The 10,936-nt window shown below is 41.4% G+C and overlaps 1 long non-coding RNA gene across 1 annotated transcript; it reads right to left on the bottom strand.

The window, feature by feature from the left end:
• Window positions 1-1,327: 1,327 nt before the first annotated feature.
• LOC311106270 lies at window positions 1,328-2,732 on the bottom strand. The gene is made up of 4 exons (XR_014610300.1): window positions 2,458-2,732; window positions 2,114-2,362; window positions 1,736-2,006; window positions 1,328-1,415 (listed from the first exon to the last, which is right to left on the bottom strand). It is a non-coding gene; the product is annotated as an uncharacterized lncRNA (long non-coding RNA).
• Between the last annotated feature and the right edge of the window lie 8,204 nt (window positions 2,733-10,936).

The following is a 10,936-nucleotide window of genomic DNA, read 5'->3' as shown; positions in this document are numbered from 1 at the left end:
GAAGTTCCCTTTTCAGAGATGAAGCTGCACAGATTGAGCTGCAATGGGTATGTACTTCTTAAAGCAATGCAAGGGTAGCATAATTTATTTTCTTTGGGAATATGTCTCTCTTATTGTTGTGCACACAAATAAGCGAGTATGACCATCATTTCAATTGTGTTAACTTCAAGGACACCCATGCAGGAATCAGAAAGAGAACAAGAGGGAGGCCAAAGTGAAGAAAATGATAGTGAGACAGCCCTAGTCAGTGACAGTGTTCCAGTGAGGCCTGAAACATCAGCTGAGAGTGCAGTAGTACCGGCAGTGATTGTCAACGAGGAGTTGGATCGCAAAGAAACAGACAGTGGTTTGTGTCATCACAATAGTGTTGCTATAAGATTGTGTGTAACTGAAAAGTTAATAGAAAGATAACACCTGTAGGATATAATTAGATAAGATAATACAGTTACAGACAATTAATAACATGCAACTGGGTTTTTCTATTTTTCTAATATTTAGTTGTAGTTGTTTAGTAGTGCTGTTTTTATGTCAACTCAGCGTTGTGACAGGTTCTGAAGATGTTTTTTCGTAATGGAAAACCAAAAAAGGCGAGGCGAGGCGAGTAGGTACCATGTAATGGAAAAGCACCATTAGATTTTGAAGAAGTGTAATATCGTTACATGGTAAGTTTAGTCTTTTCCTGGTTTCAAAGGCTGCATTACAGTAAAGTGATGTCATTTTCTGAACTTACCAGACTGTTCTAGCTGTTCTATTATTTGCCTTTTACCACTTAGTCATTATATCCACAATATGATAGTTATTTATCCGAAATCTAAATGTGGAAGATATTTTGTGAATGCACCAATTGTCAACCTTACAATATCGTTGCAATATCGACATCAAGGTGTTAGGTCAAAAATGTGATATTTGATTTTCTCCATATTGCCCAGCCCTAATGTCAATGCATACACAGTTCAGATGAATTGACACAAGTTCAGTGTCTTTGAAAACATTAACACACTGTGCAGTAGTTGACTTTTTTTTCTTCCATTTACTAAAATCAAACTTTCTGCACCTTCAGTGCTAACAGTACAGCATTCATGTTAGTCATTCTGTGGACCATAATGAGACAGGAAGCTTCAAAGAAACAGCTTTTTTTCCTTTCTTTTAAAAGGAAAGTAAACTTTCAGTTTTTCCTTGCTTGTTCTAACACAACAAATAAAAACATGGGTTGGACATCAGTCTAAGATTCTTGATAACACTTCCACAGTCTCTACATATAGTCTAAGTGCATCAGTAACAGAAACTCCTGGAGCTGGCAAAATTGCAACCTCTTCATCTGAGAGCTCACGGGCCAGCTGAACCTCGGGGACTGACACAGTGCCTCGATGAAGGCAGTGAGGTCCGTTCCAATCGATCCCATATTCTTCAGGAACCTGAATGGATGACAAGCATAATCAGTCTTGTACTTAAAACTAGTTTGACATGTCCTTACACAAGATTGTTATTTTTGGTCACCAAGGCAGTGAGAAATGAAATGTTACTTATTCAGTTTTTTAAAATAATACAGCTTTGCATAGTATGCACTGTAGAAACTACAGCTCACAGGTTGATCTTTAAAAGCTCGGGAGATTTTAAAGAGACAATAATCTATAGTAAATGTTTCATTTAAAGTATCACATTTAGCACCATTTTTTTCTCCCATAATTCCTTTGGGGAAACAATTTTAAGAAAGTGTTTAAAGTTCATTGTTAACCTCAGTAGGATCCTCCTCAGGGCCTTGCTCTCTGTAACTTCTCCAGAGTTGCTGTGGTGACTGATTCCTTTCAGTTCTAAGACCGTGGAAGTTCCAAGCATCTCGAAAAGAGTCGAGGCTTTGCTGAACCAGTGGAAGGAAAATCCGGTGCAGAGCGAAAAGATGGACTTCATTGTCTGGATTCAGTGTCTCCTGATCTTCCAATGAAGTAAAGATCTGATAGAAGAGGTCCAGGGCATGTTCATAAACATCTCTCCACATCCTCTCTATTCTGTGTTTAGGATAAAATTGAGAAATTGTTAATTTATGACATATGCTAAAGTACATTCAACTAGTATGTTAGTTGTGTGAGCCTAGTTGCCAAACATATTTCTTTACCGCTGATTGTGGACACTTCTGCCTGTGATGTGTGAATTCCTGTCGGTACCTCTGCTTCTGATCATGAATTCTGCTACATCTGCATTCTCCCCCCCTTTGTCAGACCGTACCCTTGATGGCAGCCCATACTGCTCAACAGCGGCGATAAAGCTCTGTAAGACCGTATGAGCTCTATTATTGCCGGCCACAGTCAGGTAGACCACTAAACGACTGAATCCATCCACCCCACCGTGGACAACAAATCTCCACCTGTTGCAAACACATGAAAAAATATAACTTTATTGTATAACAATTGTAATGAAACATATAGAAAGATGCATTGTTTATCTGCTAATATCACTGACCTGATAAGCTTATGGTGGCCATCTATATGCCACAAAGAGTTTGGGCCAGGAACAAAATACTGCCGTCGCCTTAATACACGCAGCCTCAGACGTCTCATGTAGACTCCCTCTGCATTGACTCTGCGTAAAGACTCTTGCAGTCTTGAGACTGAGGGGAGGAATTTAAAATGAATAACCACACACTCACTGGCTACTTATTTTGAGGATATAGTGGTGTCATAATAAAATAAATAATGTGTGTAAAACAGTCAACTATTACAGAACCACCACAGCTTCAAAAATGTACTTTACTGTCAGATATTGTACATATACATACACATATATATATATATATATATATATATATATATATATATATATATATATATATATATATATATATATATATATATGTATATATATATGTATATATATGTATGTATATATATATATATATATATATATACATACACATATATATACACATATATAAAAATTATATATACATATATATATATATATACACATACATACATACATATACATACATATATACATACATACATATATATATTTATATATATATACATACATATACATACATATATATACATACATACATATATTTATATATATATATATTTATATACATACACACATATATATACATATATATACACATATACATATATATACACATATACATATATATACACACATATATAGATAGATAGATAGATAGATAGATAGATAGATAGATAGATAGATAGATAGATAGATAGATAGATAGATAGATAGATAGATAGATAGATAGATAGATAGATAGATAGATAGATAGATAGATAGATAGATAGATAGATAGATAGATAGATAGATAGATAGATAGATAGATAGATAGATAGATAGATACCACATGCTCGAACAGAGATGACCTGAGATTTTTTGCCTCCTATGATATTTTGCTTTTCTATGATTATATTATACCCTTTACAGCAGGGGCACATCCGGACAGCTGAGAATATTACTGTCAGATATTGTTCCACCTCTATTAAACAGGAGGCTAAAAATCACAGGACATGTCTATCCTGATGATACAAGTCAGCCGTCCTGAAATGTGTGTTTCTCTTCACATTTCTTCTACACATTCTACATCTCAGAGGCGATGTCTTTCCATAAGCGGGCTTCCTTCACCTTTCAAAGGGGCAGAGCTCCAAATTAAAAATACATTTAAATAATGCCCATATTATTATCTACTCACTTGGAACATGCACACCTCTTGCATTCAGGTGACCACGCATTAGCTTGTAGCCGGTGTTTGGATGACTTCTGTGAATTTCACTTACAATACGGTCTAACTCCTCATCATTCACAGCTGAATAGAGATCTGTCTTTCTGTACAAACAAGAAAAACACAACATCAAGTAATGTTACCTTAAACGTCATATTCTTTCCGAGTGTATGAGAGCAGCAATTCATAAACAGAAAACTCATGAATTTAGTGTAAATACCTTAAACTGTATTGTTGCATGCGCCTCCTGATGGTCCTCTTTGACACACCGAACATCGCTGCAATTTGAACTGCGGGAACTCCACAAAGAAGTTGATGCTCCAGAACTGCACTCGGTATGTCAAACGCCAAACGCCCCGGTCCCTGTGTGTGTTGGGCCTGAAGTGCCCTGGTACCAGAGAAGCGGTGGACAACTTCTTCTAGATTTGCAATCACTCTGTGGTCGATATCTTCGTCGGAAAGTGCGGAAATGACTCCAACAACTTCAATAAGTTCCTCTGCTTTACTAGCTACATGCTCTGGGTCAGCAGGTCCTGCTTCTACATCCTCTGCTAAGTTTAAAATGTCTCTAACCAACTCCCTGGAAAGTTCACGGAGATCCTCCATTGTCTCTATCCAGGTTGGCCTACTCTACTTCAGACCAAAGCAATGGATCAGACTAGATTCGCGTTAGCCCCGCCCACTGACTTTGATGGGTCAGTTTGACAGTTTTAAGTAATTCATGAATCACTGCAATGCAGGATCATGAAATGTAAATGTAAATAGTGAAATAATTATATATGTATTTTACATAAAATGAATCGGTATTTCAATTAATTAATGATACATTTAATTACACATTTATGTATTTAATTCTAATTTGAATTAATTAATGACACATTTAAGTAATTATTTAATGGTGTATTTATTTATTTAATTGTGGCACTTTTAGTCCTCCATAGTTCAAAACGGTGGAGCATTGCAAATGTAAGGTAAAACGTAAATAAGTCATCCATAAAGTAAAAAGGACAAACAAACTTGTATAGCGCTTTTCATTACAGAAATAATATGAAAAACGGTGGAGCATTGCAAATGTAAGGTAAAATGTAAGTAAATCATCCATAAAGTAAAAAGGACAAACAAACTTGTATAGCGCTTTTCATTACAGAAATAATATGAAAAACGGTGGAGCATTGCAAATGTAAGGTAAAATGTAAGTAAATCATCCATAAAGTAAAAAGGACAAACAAACTTGTATAGAGCTTTTCATTACAGAAAATAATCTCAAAGCCCATAAAAATCAAACAAGCAACACATTTAAATTTAAATGATGAGGATGGAGATGTAATGTCTTTAGTTTATCTGGTAACTCAAGCCCCTCTCCTGGGGGCAATTATGAAACAAACAATAAAAGTAAACTAAAAATCCCTACATTAAACCCTGTGCTTCTAATGATAAATAAGCCATGTAGTCAAGTGTTTGTCAGAAGGCCTACTATAACACAAAAATCTGAATCCTCCTGCTTGTAGTTGACAAAAGTGGCCCTTTGTCTAAATGTTTAGTAGCAGCTGACTGTAAGGACACCTGGCTCTCTGGGAGTGGGTATTGCTACCCGACACTCTGGCATGTGGCTGACTGATGTAAGGAGGACCATCTGCTGAGAGTTACAAACAGACCCTTGAAGCCCACCATCAACATACAACACACACACACGAGCGAGCGCAGTCACACACATACACACAGTCACACACACACACACACACACACACCGGGGGCACACACTGAAACAGAAAATAGACAAAGACAGGTATGCAGATGTGTAAAATCATATGTGCTCGAGCATGCATATGACAGAGAATGACAGAGAATACACCTACATGTAATCATGATGCACACAACACAAATACAAGGCCACATAAATAATAAATCATTCAGAAAAAAAAGAAAATAGGCACATTTCCAAATAATTTGCGGAAAAAATTCTGTCTTAAAATGACGAGGTATGTTCACGCTCACAGTGACATTTCACTAGTACACGGGCAGCCTGGGAGTAGGAGAGCTAACCATGCTCCTCCATCTCTTTCCCAGTCCTGTTATAAGTCTACCATCTGCCCCGGCCCAGAAATAGAGCGGCAGTCTGGACCCGGCCAGCCCTCAGCCACCCCACTGCCCAGACAGGAACACAGAACGCTGGGCTCTATTTGTGCCCTGTGACTCTCCTGACTCTCACAGGGGGATAGGTCAGCATCATAAATCATCAGAGCTCTGTTAAGAACAAGGAGAATAGATCTGCCACATCTGAGGAAGCTGGACAGCCATCTTATTGTCATAAACATCTACTAAAGTTGGCTGACGACACAACAGTGGTAGGCCTGATTACCAACAATGACGAGAACACCTACAGGGAGGAGGTGAAGTCCCTGGCGGAGTGGTGCCAGGAAAACAACCTTTCCTTCACTGTCAACACTATGAAGGAGCTGATTGTGGACTTCAGGAGGCAGCAGAGAGCGCATGCCCCCATCCACATCGACAGGGAGAGGAGAGGGTGGAGAGGATGAAAAGCTTCAAGTTCCTCGGCGTGCACATCACTGACAACCTGAAATGGTCCATCCACACAGTGTGTTGAAGAAGGCACAACAGCGCCACTTCAACCTCAGGAGGCTGAAGAAATTTGGCTTGGCCCATAAGACCCTCACAAACGTCTACAGATGCACCATTGAGAGCATCCTGTCGGGCTGTATTACCACCTTGTACTGCAATTGCACCGTCCGCAACAGCAGGGCTCTCCAGAGGGTGGTGCGGTCAGCCCAACGCATCACCGGGGGCACACTGCCTGCCCTCCAGGACATCTACAGCACCTGGTGTCACAGGAAGGCCAAGAAGATCATCAAGGACCTCAGACACCCAAGCCACAGCTTGTTTCACCCCGCTATCATCTAGAAGGCGGAGACAGTACAGGTGCATCAAAGCTGGGACCGAGAGAATGAAAAACAGCTTCTAGTCACCACTAGCCGGCCTCCGCCCAGTACCCAGCCCTGAACTTAGTCGCTGTTACAAGCCGACTACCTCCTGGTACTCTACCCTGCACCTTAGAGACTACTGCCCTATGTACAGTACATAGTCATTGAACACATGAATAATGTTTACATACTGCTTTACCCACTTCATATGTACAGTTGAATTCGGAAGTTTACATACACCTAAGCCAAATACATTTAAACTCAGTTTTTCACAATTCCTGACATTTAATCCTAGTAAAAATTCCCTGTTTTAAGTCAGTTAGGATTACCACTTTATTTTAAGAATGTGAAATGTCAGAATAATAGTAGAGAGAATGATTTATTTCAGCTTTTATTTATTTCATCACATTCCCAGTCGGTCAGACGTTTACATACACTCAATTAGTATTTGGTAGCAATGCCTTTAAATTGTTTAACTTGGGTCAAACGTTTCAGGTAGCTTTCCACAAGTTTCCCACAATAAGTTGGGTGAATTTTGGCCCATGTGTGCAGCTACCCTCCTGGACTTTTCACACACACAACAGTGTCTAGGGTTTACCGAGAATGGTGCGACAAACAAAAAACATAGTCAGCGGCAGTCCTGTGGGTGAAAACAGCTCGTTGATGAGAGAGGTCGAATGGCAAGAATCGTGTAAGCTAACAGGCGGGCCACAAACAGACAAATAACGGCGTACAACAGTGGTGTGCAGAACGGCATCTCGGAAAGCACAACTCGTCGATCCTTGTCTAAAAACAAGAAGAAGCGGCTCCAGTGGGCACGCGATCACCAACACTAGACAATTGTTGCGTCATGCTTATGACAGAGTCAGGATTTGGCGTACAGTAAGCAGCACGAGTCCATGGACCCATCCTGCCTGGTACAGCCTGGTGACGGTGGTGTAATGGTGCGGGGAATGTTTTCCTGGCACACGTTAGGTCCCTTGATACCAATAGTGCAACAAACCTTTCCGACTCCTTGTAGAATCCATGCCCTGAAAAATTCAGGCTGTTCTGGAGGCAAAGGGGGGGGGGGTCCGACCCGGTACTAGATGGGTGTACCTTATAAACTGGCCGGTGAGTGTATATGCCTAGTATATGGATTTTTATATGGATTATTGTCTAGAATGGATCATTTATTTTCCCCATTAAGTATGAGTATGAACGCAAAATTCCGGTATCTTTCCCAACATTTCCTGGTTTTCCAGAATCTTGGTTAGAATTTTGCAACCCTACTAAGAGGCCTAAATTCTCTGCCTTGATAAGAAAATTAGTCAAGGGAACCATATGATTACAACCCGGTCATACAATTCACTTAAGGCAAATTTAAGTGCAGGTTTCCATTTAGTTTTCTACTATTTGGAGGTTAAAGATACCCTAAAGATCCATTGCAGCCTTTCACAGAGCACGGGCAGCCTGACAACAACAAAAAACATTTGAAAGACAAATAATTTCCATCTCTTCATATCCAGTGTCTCTGTGTGTATATAATGACATTTGATTTATCCAACGTGAGTCTGATAGCTTAGGAGAGCTAAATATGCAGTGTCTGGTGTGTAATGGCCTTGTGAATCACTCATCTCTCGCCTTAAACACGACGACACATACACGTACGGCCTAACCCACAGTATGGGGTGTACACCATTCGATGTGTCTTATCTAGGGTTTGACACGATGACTAGATCAGTCCCCCCCCATCCCCATGACCGAGGTTCTGGGGAGTCGCAGCAGTAACGAGTTTGAGATGACAGTATCTACAGTAGGGGTAATGGGGAATCTTTATTCCTGATTGTCTCTCCCCCGCCTGGGGCATATTGCTGCCATAGATCAGGCTGTCGTGGGTTGATCTGCATGTGTCAGGGCTAACTCACTTTCCCCTGCGGGGAGATAAATGACTCCACACAGCTCTTCCAAGGAGGGGGTGTCTCAGAGTAGAGAGAGATTACAGTTAGGCTTCATTTCCTATCCTAAGGCCTGACTCTGTGTGGATGGAAATGGTTGATTGTCGTGGGGTGGGGTAGGTGTGTGAGTGTGTGTGTGAAAGAGTCTGAGGGTGATAAGTGGGCCCAACACCCTGAGACAATCTATGCAATACTTCAGTAACCTTTCATGTTCCTGTGTGTGTGTTTGTGTGTCCCAATCAGAAAAGAGTGTGTGTGTGTGTGTGTTAGGGGAGAACTTACACTGGGGTGTGCTAGTGTGTCGCTGTTGTGTCGTTGTAGTGGATTGTGGTAGGTAGAGAGCTGATGTCTGTAAGGAGCAGAGGTGGGTCGTCCGGTTCCTGCTCGACTTTCACTGACTGTCTAAAAACACATACAGAATGCCAGTTGATATAATATTACACTAGAGCTACACAATTCCCAGGTTCTCCAGATATCTTGGTTAGGGGATTATAGACTTCCTGCTTATTCCCTCCTAATTCCAGGAATCTTACAGTTGGCATTTCTGGAAAACCTAGGAATTTTGGGACTCTACATCACACCAAGTCGGACTACACATATCAATCACATTGTATAGTAGTGTAATGTCCCATTTATTCATCACATCAAATTGTCTGAAAAGAACAACAAATGTGCTGCTTGCATAAACGAGCTACAACACTCGTTCAGAGGAATAACAAAGGCAGCAGATGCAGTTTGGTGTTTGGCCAGAAGATGGCAGTGTGAGTATAGGTCTGAAGTACTGACTGGGTCTTCTGAGCTGTGTGTGTGTGCGTGTGTAGACGTGTTTAACTATACTTGTGGGAGAAGTCCCCACAAGAATAGTGAACGAACAAGTTGACCAACTGGGGACATTTTGTTAGTCCCCACAAGGTCAAATGCTATTTCTAGGGGGTTTAGGTTTAAGGTTAGAATTAGTGTTAGGATTAGGTTTAGGGTTAGGAGCTAGGGTTAGGTTTTTGGGTTAGGGTAAGGTTTAGGGTACGGGGTTAGGGAAAATAGTATTCTGAATGGGACTCAATTGTGTGGCCACACAAGGTTAGTTGTACAAGACTTTGTGTGCGTGCGCACGCGACTTTGACTATCACATGCACTTCCTGCAGCTGGGAGGGACACCGTTCTTACCCATTTTTTATCTGTACTGTTTTGTCTTTCACTTCTTTTCTTTGGTGCGAATATATAAAACCTAAAACTGAGGAGGGGGTATGTGCACGTTTGGAGCCTGATAGAAAATTCTCCAGGTGTCCTCCCCCACCTGAGTGGGGAAGGAAGGGGGTTAGGACTTGGAGGCTAGGGGGTCAGACCCCTCTCTCTACACCCTGTATCCTTAATATTTCATTAGGGCCTCTATTTGAAGTTGCCGGTTGTAAATCGGTGGCTAATTGAGCACTAACTGGAGAGGGGTGCAGGTGTTTGGCCCCTGGGAGCCTCAGGTTAGGGACTGCGCTTCTGAGCTGAGGACCCTTAACTACAAGAAGTACCTCAAAGTACCTCAATTACATTTAAACTTTGGTCACTTAGCAGACGCTCCTATCCAGAGCGACTTACAATCAGTGCATTCAAATAAAGTAGGTAAGACAAACATACGCTATCACGTCCCTTTCCCTGTCCTCCTCTCATACCACTTATACAGGTCAGGTAGAGCCGTGATGAGAGACAGACAGAGAAAGAAAGAGAAAGAAAAAATAAAAATAAAGAGAGAGAGAGAGCAACAGCACACACAGAGCGATAGATACATGTCCCGGTCCCAGTGCCTGGTGTAATCTATCAACCTTCTCCACTTGGACTGTCACCTTTTGTCCTAAACCTCCCAGGATCGGCAATGATTGGCAACAAATCTAATATCCCAGGCAGGAGCATTTCAATAATGACTTCTGTGCTTCTGCCGCTGTGTCTATGGACACACACACACAGAGAGACAGAGAGAGACAGAGAGACAGAGAGAGAGAGAGACAGAGGCCCACCGCAGTGGCTTTTGTGACGGCTATCCTGCTGTTGTTGCGGCCTAGCAGATCAAAAAACAGTCCCGGCCGGCCCCCTCTCTCGTCCCGAACAAACGGATGGAGCAAACGGCATTGAATGGGAATGGTTTAATTTGGGTCCAGGAGCCGCCCTCGGACAGATGGAATAAAAACTGGAGGGGGGAGGAAGGAAATCAAATAAGAGAGAGAAAGAAGTGAACAGAGGAGAGAGAGAAAGCGCACCTTGACACCGTCTCGGGATGATTTGAAAGCCTGGGGAACAAAGGATTCGCTCTCAATGGCCTCAATGTCCTTTATCCTTCGCACTTGCTCCGC

Source organism: Coregonus lavaretus (assembly GCF_964263955.1).
Source record: "Coregonus lavaretus genome assembly, chromosome: 30".
Classification (NCBI taxonomy): domain Eukaryota; kingdom Metazoa; phylum Chordata; class Actinopteri; order Salmoniformes; family Salmonidae; genus Coregonus; species Coregonus lavaretus.
Note: the sequence above shows the minus strand (reverse complement) of the source record. Positions and strands in the feature narration are given on the sequence as shown.